The sequence below is a fragment of the Bufo gargarizans genome, chromosome 6 (assembly GCF_014858855.1).
Source record: "Bufo gargarizans isolate SCDJY-AF-19 chromosome 6, ASM1485885v1, whole genome shotgun sequence".
Taxonomy (NCBI): Eukaryota; Metazoa; Chordata; class Amphibia; order Anura; family Bufonidae; genus Bufo; species Bufo gargarizans.
In genome coordinates, this window is record NC_058085.1 from 35,860,408 (window position 1) to 35,873,340 (window position 12,933).

Genomic DNA, 12,933 nt, shown 5'->3' on the forward strand with positions numbered 1-12,933 from the left:
TAATCACAGATGTGCAGTATATTACAGGCTTTTTTCACCCTAACCAAAAAGCTGTATTTCTGTCCTAAATGTGACAGTGACTTATGCACGTGTAATCACAGATGTGCAGTATATTACAGGCTTTTTTCACCCTAACCAAAAAGCTGTATTTCTATCCTAAATGTGACAGTCACTTATGCTTGTCTAATCCCAGATGTGCAGTATATTAGAGGGTTTTTTCACCCCAGTATGCCAAAGCTGTATTTCTGGACTTGCAGATAGCCTATGTTGGTGCACTATCGTTGCATAAAATGGCTGCTGATCAGGTATTGATGAAATGAAGAAAATAAAGTTCATTTTCAGCAGTAGTTGGCTCAGGGCAGGCTTAAAAAGATTGTGCACTGCACCCACAAAACACTTTTTCTGTAGATCGCTGAGTTCATAAACCAGTTCTTTATAAGATCGCTCCCTGTTCTATCCCTCACAGCAGCTGCAGCCTCTCCCTACACTAATCCGAGCAGAGTGACGGGCGGCGCTAAGTGACTCCAGCTTAAATAGAGGCTGGGTCACATGCTGCAGTTGGCCAATCACAGCCACACCAATAGTAGGCATGGCTGTGATGGCCTTTTGGGGCAAGCAGCCTTTCAAAAAGCTCCATAAAAATCACCGAACATCGAACCCAAAGCCTGAACTATTACGCCAATGTTCGGGTGCCGAACAACCTAAAGTTCGGGTTCGCTCAACTCTACTCCTGGACTGTGGAGCAGTGGAAATGTGGTCTGTGGAGTGATCAATCATGCTTCTTTCTCTATCTGGAGGTCTAATAAACGCATCTGGATTTGGTGAATGCTAGGAGAACGTTATCTACCTAACTGCTATAGGGTTGTTCTTTAGGGGTCGGCCTCTGCCTTTTAGTTCCAGTGAAGGAAAATTTGAATGCTTTAGCATACCAAGTCATTGAAAAAAAATGCTGAATCTGTACCAGTCAATCAGAGCTAGCAAATCAACTAAAATAGTCGCGATTTTAGTCCAAATTCACACTGCTCAGTACGATGACTATTCTAACAGTCAATGAATAAGCAACTAAGGGTACTTTAACATTAGCGGCAGGGGAGTGCGGCAGGCTGTTCTGGCGGGTGAACAGCCTGTCGGATCCGTCCTTCCGCTAGTTCACGTGTGCCCCCGGACTGCCGCTCCGTCCCCATTGATTATAATGGGGGCGGAGTTCTGGCGGCAGCACGGCGAGAGATAGCCGGACTAAAAGTACTGCATGTCGTACTTTTAGTCCAGCTGCCTCTCGCCGTGCGCTGCCACCGGAACTCCGCCCCCGCCCCCATTATAGTCAATAGGAACGGAGAGGCAGTCCGGAGGCACACGTGAACTAGCGGCAGGGCGAAAGTGTGAAACTAGCCTATGACAGTATCCGAGTGTGGGCCTTCCAAAAGAGATTTCTTACTGAGTCCTGGCATATTACACTATATGCGATAGCTTCTGTATGTTTATAGAACTGGAGGGAAGACGGCACAAGAGAAGTGAGAGCTCTCAGCAAGTGGTCTCCTACAACCTTGCAGAAATACAAGAAGCAGCAAGCAGCCGAAATAAAGAAAGAGGATGAATATATATGTCACGGAAGGTGTTACAGAAAACTAGAAGACACAAATGAAGATCCGACTGACTTGATCCAAATCTAAGGAACCAAAGGGTAAGCCCTGTAACAGCCCTAGCTCTCTCCCTTACTGCTCAGCCTATGCAAAAATCTCTATTGCATACCCTCGTTCCTCGACTGTATGACACCTGATGTCACGGCTGAGGATGGGGAAAACCCTCAGCCGTGCGATGACAGAAGATGGTAGTCACGACTCGGCCAGGAAGACAGAATTAGGGAGCAGGTCAGCTCCTATTGCTTCCCTAATCTGACCCTAACTCCTAGCGACATGAGCCGACCTTGGAGGTAGGAGGACTCATGCTCTGGAACCTCGGGTCCCTACTAACCCTCCGCAGGTCCCTAAGCTAGGAGCTGGGTAGACTACCTGTTCCTCCTGGACATGGAGAAATAGGAGTCTAAAGATGGCCAAACTATAAAGAAAGGGGAACAGGAACAGTCATATGGCAATGGCAGGTATGTGCAACTAGTACTAACACCTACCTGCCACAGACACAGAGCCTGGGACCCTAAGTATAAGTGCTGCTGTCCACAAACACAATAGACAGAGCACACACACCACACAGGACGCCAGGAAACCATACACTGCAATAAATAGACATGACACACAAACACATCCTCATAACGTCGTGTATAAACAATATATAACAATTTATGACCACAAGGGTGGCCCCCACTGGCAGATGGAATTACCAGGAGGATGTCTCCAGCAAAGCATGGCTGAAGAACCCCTCAGCTTCAGATCTCCAAAGAGGCTTTATAGCCCAAAGTGGCCACACCCACACAGACACACACAGGAGAGGGAATTAACCCTTCCAACACTAACCAGGGAAGTGAAACCACTTAAAGGGGAAGTGTCCAAATGAACATCACACTGCAGCTGTTACCGCAGGCAACAACATGGGGGGCAACCATGTCCTGGGAGTCAGCCAGAAGGCCAGGACACTGCCACCACATGTACACCATACCAAACGTTGCCACGTGCAGCCACAGTGAAGGGAAGTGTCACAGTGCACACCTACATAAACCTCGTGCACACCAGACATACAAAGTGCAAAACATACACACACACCTAACAGAGAGGTTGCCAGGTGCAACCGCATGCACATTGCAGCAAGCTGCCTAGCACCAGCTCAGGCTGCTATACTGCGACAATACCAAACCACTTGTTGCCCGCGGCAACCACAAGTGAGGCAACATACTAGCGCCCCTCACCTGTGGTTGAACAACCAAACCAAACCACAGGCAACAGCATGCGGTTCAGGAGTCACGACCATGACCATGGCCGTGACACCTGAACACCCTATAATAGTGAGGGGAAACGACCACCGGCTCCCTACACTTAATACGGAGGGAGTCAGGGTCACCTAGGATCAAGCAAACAGGAAAACACAAATAAATGAACAGACTTATCTGTAGAAGCATCAGTTGTAGCATCCAGCATGCACACACTCCAGGAAGTTGTATAAACCGCAAAGTGATGCAGTATGGGAGGGGATTTAAAGGGATGCAATCAGTGCAACTAGATGACAGCTGAGAGAGGGAAACGAGATGACAAAACGAAAGCAAAACAAAAGAAGCAGGAGGTTCTGGAGAACGTCTGTCAGAGCTTCTCAGATGTCTGGCGGTGACAGTACCCCTCCTTCTACGAGTGGACTCTGGACACTCAGAGCCCACCTTCTAAGGATGGGACCTATGGAAAGCCCTGATGAGACGAGTGGCCTTAATGTCCGTCACTGGGACCCACATCCTCTCCTCGGGACCATAACCCTCCCAATGAATGAGGTACTGGAGAGAACTGTGGACAACACGAGAATCCACAATCCTAGAGACCTGAAATTCAAGATTACCATCAACCACAATCGGAGGAGGAGGCAAAGAAGAGGGTACAATGGGTTGGACATAAGTTTTTAATAGGGACTTATGAAAAACATTATGGATCTTCCAAGCCTGAGGAAGATCAAGACGGTAGGCAACAGGATTGATGACGGACAAGATTTTGTAAGGCCCAATAAACTTAGGACCCAACTTCGAGGAGGGAACCTTCAATTTGATATTCTTAGTAGACAACCACACCAGATCACCAACATTCAGGTCCGGACCAGGCACACGTCTCTTATCCGCCACACGCTTATATATCTCACTCATGCTCTTTAGATTATCCTGAATCTTTTGCCAAATAGATGACAAAGACGAGGAGAATCTCTCCTCATCAGGTAAACCAGAAGACCCCTCTCCAGAGAATGTCCCAAACTGCGGATGAAACCCATATGCACCAAAAAATTGTGACTTATCAGAGGACTCCTGACGACGGTTATTTAAAGCAAACTCAGCAAGGGAGAGAAAAAAACACCAATCCTCCTGATGCTCTGCCACAAAACAGCGCAGATATGTCTCCAGATTCTGATTGACGCGCTCCGTCTGGCCATTCGACTGTGGGTGGAAAGCAGAAGAGAATGACAAACGAACCCCCAAGCGAGAACAGAAAGCCTTCCAGAATCTGGAAACAAACTGCGTGCTCCTATCAGAGACTATGTCTGAAGGAATACTATGCAATTTGACAATGTGATCAATAAATGCCTGCGCCAGTGTCTTAGCATTGGGCAACCCAGGAAAAGGAATGAAATGCGCCATTTTGCTCCACCACCACCAGAATCACAGTCTTCCCCGAGGAACGAGGCAGGTCCGTAATGAAGTCCATGGACAGATGTGTCCAAGGACGGGAAGGAATGGGTAACGGGAGGAGAGGACCTGATGGCCGTGAATGAGGGACTTTGGCACGAGCGCAGGTCTCGCAGGCTGCCACAAAACCCTCAACCGACTTACGAAGCGCCGGCCACCAGAATCTCCGAGCGATGAGATCCACTGTGGCTCTACCCCCCGGGTGCCCAGCAAGGACAGTATCGTAGTGCTCCTTAAAAACCTTGTGTCTTAAAGCGAGAGGCACAAACAACCTACCAGGAGGACAAAGATCAGGAGCCTCTGCCTGGGCTGCCTGAACCTCTGCCTCCAATTCAGGATATGAAGCCAGTATCCACTGGACTCTGAGGTCGAGTGGAGGGTGGACCATAGGCGCAAAACACAACCAGTTTGTTTCAAACCAATAGGGTTTTTTATTATTTTTGTTATCGTGACAACGCGTTTCGGGGTTCTGTGGACCCCTTTTTCAAGTCTAAAAAACATGTACATACAAATTATATAAAAAGGGATAATAGTAATAATAATAGTAGTAATAATAATAAAAAAAAGCTTAGATTTGGATGTAGATATAAATGGATACATATATACGTGAATACCATGATGTCAATGAAAAAAGATTATATAATATAATAATAAAAAATAATAATAGTAATAAAAATATAATTATATAAACAGCTATCAATTGTAAAATATGAAAATAAAAATGTAAATATATATATATATATTTACATTTTTATTTTCATATTTTACAATTGATAGCTGTTTATATAATTATATTTTTATTACTATTATATAATCTTTTTTTTATTTTATTTTTTATTGACATCATGGTATTCACGTATATATGTATCCATTCATCCATTTATATCTACATCCAAATCTAAGCCTGACGGCCATATTATTATTACTACTTGTAACGGATCTCCTGGGACCCCGACCGGGAACCTCCGTCGATAGATGCTCCTAGTGCTTTCTGAGGACTCCAAGCACTCCACTTGACACCGTACGCACTGCAGACCCCACGAACCGCCGAAGCTTGGTTGAGGTCTCACCGTCTCCTACCCACCCTGGACCTACGACAAGGCTCCAGGCTCCAGTGGGTGAACCTCTCCTAAAACCAGAGAGCAGGAACAGCTCTTACAAGAGCTAGTAGTTATGCCAGGGGAGTATAGCAAATCTTCAGCGTATAGCAATCCCCCAGTTTTGATCAGTTATCCAAACACCAGTCTCAACATGATGAAGGATAAAACAGGAACTTATATCAATTTAACCAGTATAACTTGGGGACAAACCTATCCAAAATTCACTTGAATAGGTTAATTATTACTATTATCCCTTTTTATATAATTTGTATGTACATGTTTTTTAGACTTGAAAAAGGGGTCCACAGAACCCTTAAACACATTGTCACGATAACAAAAATAATAAACAAAACTATTGGTTTGAAACAAACTCTGGTTGTGTTTTGCGCCTATGGTCCACCCTCCATGGTCCACCCTCCACTCGACCCCAGTGGACCCCACTCGAGTCCAGTGGATACATACTTCATACACTGACACAGACGGCGGCCTGGCCCCCGCCAAAGATGAACACGGACGTAACCGGCAGCACCAACCAGCAACACTTAAACCACTCCTACTCGCCTCTAATACAGTTGCACCGAACATTAGGTGCAACGACAGCAGGTGAGCAACACCATTCTTCCTGAATTGGAAGCCTGTTCTGAACCTACTCACCCTATGAGCGCCTTTTTCCTCCTTTGGCCACTTCTTTCCAATTCAGGATAAAGAGCAGAGACCACCACCCCTTCAGCCAAAATAATTCAAAATAAACTTCCTGTAATAATTGGCAAAACCCAAACAACGCATCAGCGCCTTCTGATTCTCAGGAAGCTCCCACTCAAGCACAGCGTGGACCTTCTCGGGGTCCATGCGAAAACCAGAAGCGGAGAGAACAAACCCCAGAAATTGAATTTCTGGAACCGCAAACACACATTTTTCCAGTTTAGCGTACAATTTATTCTCCCGCAGGATGAGCAAGACCTGACGTAGGTGGTCCTTATGAGTTTTGAAATCAGGAGAAAAAATATCAAATGTCATCTAGATACACAAGTACAAATTTCCCCATTAAATTATAAAAAATGCTGTTCACAAAATGCTGAAAGACGGCTGGAGCATTCATCAAACCAAAGGCATAACCAAATTCTCAAAATGGCCCTCAGGGGTATTGAAGGCCATCTTCCATTCATCTCCTTCTCTGACCCTGACCAGGTTGTATGCCCCTCTTAGATCCAACTTGGAAAAAACTTTAGCCCCAACAATCTGGTTAAACAGGTCCGGGATCAGAGGAAGTGGATAAGGGTCACGAATTGTGATACTGTTCAGCTCCCTGAAATCCAGACATGGTCTTAAAGAACCATCTTTTTTCTTAACAAAGAAAAAAACAGCGGCAACAGGTGACTTCGAGGGTCGTATGTGTCCCTTTCTCAGGCTCTCAGAGAAATAAGCACGCGTAGCGACCCTTTCAGGTTGGGAGAGATTGTATAAACGAGATTTAGGCAGCTTGGTGCCTGGGATGAGATTAATAGGGCAATCGTACTCCCTGTGAGGGGGCAGCTCCTGAACACCACTCTCAGAAAACACATCCGAAAATTCTGAGAGAAAAGATGGTACAGTCTTAGTAGAAACCTCTGAAACCTCTCTGCAAAAGTCACTCCAACCATTTATTTGCCTCGCTTGCCAATCAATGGCGGGGTTATGTTTAGTGAGCCAGGGTAGCCCCAATACTAGAGGAGTAGGTAACCCGCTTAGGACGAAACATGACACATCCTCAACATGAGTATCACTCACAATCAAACGGATATTGTGAACTATGCCCTTTAACGATTTCTGAGAAAGTGGAGCGGAATCAATAGCAAAAACAGGTATATCCTTTCCCAAAGTGCATACCTGGAAACCATGTGTTATAGCAAATTGATTATCAATGAGATTGACAGCTGCTCCACTATCTACAAAAATCTCACAAAAAATGTTCTTGCTCTTTAGCGCCACCCTGGCAGGTAGGACAAAACGGGAACTACAAGCACATGGAAAACCTTCAATTTCCGCATCAACCTTGCCAATAGTAACAGATGGAACGTTTTTAGAGGATTTTTTTCTTTTTGTTTCTTTATTACTCTAAAAAAACTGCCTGAATCTCCTAGAGGGACAAACATTTGCCAAATGATTTATACCTCCACAACAGAAACAAACCCTCCTCTGAGAGCTGAATCTTCTATTGTCAGAGGCAAGCAAACCCAGCTGCATGGGCTCCTGCTCAGAGGGGATTGAGAGAGACTGAGACCCCTGCGCACTGAAAGAGACCGCCGCACTGTCCTTGGACTGAGTATGACAGGAAGGAGTGATCTCTCCTCTCTCTCCAAGACGCCTGTCAATACGAACAGCCCGAGACATGGCAGAGTCCAAGGAGGTAGGTCTCTCATGAAAGGCAAATGCATCTTTCAATCCCTCTGAAAGACCATGGCAAAATTGACTTCGGAGTGCAGCATCATTCCAACCAGTATCAGCTGCCCATCTCCGAAATTCTGAACAGTATATCTCTGCGGACTGTTTACCCTGGCATAAAAGACGTAGTCTAGACTCAGCCAGAGCAATACGATCCGGATCATCATATATCTGACCCAGGGCTAAAAAAAATTCATCCACTGAACGGAGGGGCTGTGCCGCCACCGGCAGCGAAAAGGCCCAAGATTGAGCGTTATCCCTGAGCAGCGAGATAATGATCCCCACCCTCTGCTCCTCATCACCAGAGGAATGGGGAAGTAGGCGAAAATGGAGTTTGCAAGCCTCTCTAAAACAAACAAAATTCTCACTACCCCCGGAGAACATATCCGAGAGCGAGATCTTAGGCTCAGAACAAACTCCATGAACTCAAGCTGAACCGGTCACCTGAAACTGAGATACAGTTTTACGGAGATCTGCTACCTCCAATGGAAGACCCTGCATGTGTTCAGTCAAAAGTGAAACCGGATCCATGCTTGAGACGGTTTTGGCGGTTTATAATGTCACGGAAGGTGTTACAGAAAACTAGAAGACACAAATAAAGATCCGACTGACTTGATCCAAAACTAAGGAACAAAAGGGTAAGCCCTGTAACAGCCCTAGCTCTCTCCCTTACTGCTCAGCCTATGCAAAAATCTCTTTGGTAGATAATTGCATACCCTCGTTCCTCGACTGTATGACACCTGAACACCCTATAATAGTGAGGGGACATGACCACCGGCTCCCTACACTTAATACGGAGGGAGTCAGGGTCACCTAGGATCAAGCAAACAGGAAAACACAAATAAATGAACAGACTTATCTGTAGAAGCATCAGTTGTAGCATCCAGCATGCACACACTCCAGGAAGTTGTATAAACCGCAAAGTGATGCAGTATGGGAGGGGATTTAAAGGGATGCAATCAGTGCAACTAGATGACAGCTGAGAGAGGGAAACGAGATGACAAAACAAAAGCAAAACAAAAGAACCTCAAGCAGGAGGTTCTGAAGAACGTCTGTCAGAGCTTCTCAGATGTCTGGCGGTGACAATATAATATCCATCATGAAAATCAAAGAACTATACTTACATATGGTCGTATTAACTTATTATTGACTTTTAATAAAAGTGATTGTATTGTGCAGTGTGAATTTGGACTATATTATTTTGGAGAATTGTATGCTTCTAAGGCTACTTTCACACTAGCGTTTTAGTTTTCCGGTATTGAGATCCGTCATAGGGGATCAATACCGGAAAAAAAATGCTTCAGTTTTGTCCCTATTAATTGTCAATGGGGACAAAACTGAACTGAACAGAATGCTCCAAAATGCATTCCGTTCCGTTTAGTTGCGTTCTCATACTGGAGAGAAAACCGCAACATGTTGTAGTTTGCTTTCCGTCCTAGGATGCTGAGCAAGACGGATCTGGTATGACCCCCAATGAAAGGCAATGGGGACGGATTCGTTTTCTCTGACACAATCTGAAAACGGATCCGTCCTTTATTGACTTTCAATGGAGTTCATGACAGATCAGTCTTGGCAATGTTAACGATAATACAACCGGATCCGTTCATAACGGATGCAGATGGTTATATTATCAGTAATGCAAGCATTTTTTCTGAACCCTGCTGGATCCAGCAAAAACGCTATTGTGAAAGTAGCCTAACTTTATGGGAATATTTTGGGGAATACCTTTTTAACTTTTCCAGCATGACTGTTCCCCAGTGCTCAAAGTAAGGTCCATAAAGGCATGGTGGGGTGAGTTTTGTTTCGAAAAAACTTGACTAGTCACAAAGAGACCTGTTGGAGATTGGGAGCCAATATCTAACCTCATAAATGCTCTTCAGGATGAATGAATCCCCACGGATACACTCCAATATCTTGTTGAAAGCCTTCCCAGAAGAGTGGAAGCTGATTTAGTTGCAAAGGGAGGAACAACTCCGTATCAAAGCCTAAGGATGTAGAATGGGGTGTCATAATAGCTTCCAGTACTTTTTCCCCATATAGTATATTTCTCACTTCACAGTGTAGCAGTTGTGATATGAAGATCCAGGTATTCAAGTCATAATTATTGTCCCATGGAGTAGAATAGAAGACCTCATTCAGGCTTCCTGGGCTCAACGCACTCAGTTGATCTTTTTCTTTTTGGAAGCGCTCATGAGTATTCGCCCCATAAGACGCAGTAACATTCCCCCCCCCCCCCCCACTTTGGGTGAAAAAAAGAGTGCGTCTTATGGGGCGCAAAATATGGTAATTTTTTTCCCCCTTTCCTTTTGAGTAATGCTACTTCCCGGACTTATCCTTTCTTTTCTGTTTTTGTCTATTCTTTGCTTGGTTTTGAAAGGAATGTTGCTGATATAACAAAAAAAAAATAATTTACTTGGAGGGAAACTCTTTTTTTTATACAATGCTTTCTCCAAGATGTCGTCAAGGGCTCGGCCGAACAACCTGTCCTCTTCACAGGGAATGGAGCCCAGCTTGGTTTTTGAGCCTGCATGCCCTGTCCAAGAACACAGCCAGAATGCTCTACGAGTGGCATTGGACAAGGCTGATGATCTTGCCAAGAGTCTTACTAGGTCTGCTGAAGCATCTACAAGAAAGTTTTAAGCCTGTTTTAAAGCCGGCAATAAAGAAAGAATCTCTTCTCTTGAGATTCCAAGTGATTTTTCTGTTGATCTTTCCAAAAGAGAATCTGGCTGTGGTAGTAGCACCTTTTCCTGACCTGAACATGTAATTATTAGTTTCCCTTGACCGTTTAGGAGAATCTCAGATTTTTTTTCCCATGAAGTCCCTTAAAAGGCCCAATATCTTCAAAGGGTAATGAAGACTTCCTAGGCTACTTTCACACTCACGTTTTGTGCAGATCCGTCATGGACGGATCCGTTCAGATAATACAACCGTCTGCATCCATACAGAACGGATCCGTTTGTATTATCATTAACAAAGCCAAGACGGATCCGTCTTGAACACCATTAAAAGGCAATGGAGGACGGATCTGATTTCTATTGTGCCAGATTGTGTCAGTGAAAACGGATCCGTCCCCATTGACTTACATTGTGTGCCAGGACGGATCCGTTTGGCTCAGTTTTATCAGACGGACAGAAAAACGCTGTAAGCAGCATTTTGGTGTCCGCCTCCAAAGCGGAATGGAGACTGAACTGATGCAAATTGATGCATTCTGAGCAGATCCTTTTCCATTCAGAATGCATTCGAATAGAAACTGATCCGTTTTGGACCGCTTGTGAAAGCCCTGAACAGATTTCACAAATGGAAAGCCAAAACGCGAGTGTTGTGAAAGTAGACTTAGATATATGGGCTACAGGGGCGTCAACATACAGGTATTTTCTTCTTCCTTTCTTCTGCCACAGACCTTGAAACATCTAGTCCTGAATAGACTGAGGTTCCTTTATCTCTTCCAGATTCACAGTGGCTCTTATCGTTATCAGGAGGGATTCCGTATCTTCTGGAAAACACAGTGGCCACCTAAGGCATCTTCAGATATGTCTCTGAGAAGACGTTCCCCTCATTTAGCTCGAACTGTATAGCATCTTACTGCCAGAGGCTTTTGAGGAGTGGGTTATCCAGAATGTAGAAAAAAGGAATGGATAGTATTATAACTCCTCAGAAGGTCCCATCTGGACAGAGGTCCCACTATTGATACAGATAAAAGGTTAGGGATGGGGGGGTCACCCATTGTCCATACTTTAAGGGTACCACCAGAAAAATGACACACATAGAAAGAATAGAGGAGACAGATCCCCTCCAAGTGCATAAAAGCATAATTATCAAAATGTATACATCCCCATAGGGAGGCTTACCGGACTGAGGGCTCTGCGGGGAACCTCAGGTTCAGAGGAGTCACTTGGTGCGGACATTGCTTTGTCCGGGAACACACGCTCTGTTATAAGAATGCTAGCAAGCCGCCTTTCACCACCTCACTTCGTAGACTTGCGTAGCCACACATAACACGTAACTGTACTTGCCCCGGAAGTAAAAGGGATTTTCTTGCCCATAGGGATCCCCAGTCTGCTAAGGCCCCTCTGCCAGAGCTTCCACAAAGTTGCAGATAGTAAAGCTTAGGCTTCCTCCTCAGAAGGACTTAAGCCCAGTACAAGGAAGGGGAGCGGACACTCTTCCCGATACCCGTGTACTATACTCAGCCCTCCCAGCAAAGCTGAGAAAGAAAGTTTAACACTCTGCAAAATCCTGGCAGGAAGGCTTCCACACATCCTCAAGGGACGGGAAACAAACTGAAGCAGGTAACAGGGAGAAGCCTTTATATCTTTGGTTTCTGGGTGGTATGTGCCCCCCAAACTGCCACCAGTACCTACCAGTGGAAGCAGGAAGCAGTATCCAGTGAATAAGAAGAATCTGTGAGTCTTGTCTGCTTTATTTAGTGGTTACCACTCACCTGGGTGGTTATCTGTAGGAATGTCCTCTATACTCTGCTCATCATCCATCTCATATGTCCCTGTAACATATATAATGTTCAGATCTTCACCCGGATTCACAAGCTGTGAAAGAAGTATGGTAAAAGTCTTCAGATGGTTGAAGAAGTTGTGTGGAAGGTTTTAGTTTCAAAAACCATTTATTGGTTTATCAAATACTGAGCATAAGAGTCATTACATCGGCAAATGTTAAATCAAAGAACATAAAACAAAAATATTCTTGGAGTTACACGCAACAAACATCGCAGTAGGTTATGAGTCATTGGATAATACATACATAATTATATGTGGAGAGAGAGAAAGGGCGTCATTCACATAAGCCAGTCTGAAGTCACAAAGAGTTAGAGAGAAATGCTGTATCGGATGTTTGAAGAATGAGGGGAAGCTATCCAAGGTTCCCATACCCTTTCAAAGGCGGCATACGTGTCGGTACGAATGGCTGAGAGCTTTTCACATAATAATATTCTATTGACCCTATCCAGGACAGCCTGAAAGGATAAGGAATTTGAACGCCATTTAAAAGCTATGTGGATCTTGGCTGCCATGAGTATGAATTGGGCCAGCTTGAATTTGGCAAAGGGCAATCTATGGGGTTTATCCCCTAGCA

At 44.8% G+C, this 12,933-nt stretch overlaps 1 pseudogene; it reads right to left on the reverse strand.

Annotated features, from left to right (window-relative positions):
• The window catches only part of LOC122941942, a 122,366-nt pseudogene that overhangs the window by 8,066 nt on the left and 101,367 nt on the right, over positions 1-12,933 (reverse strand).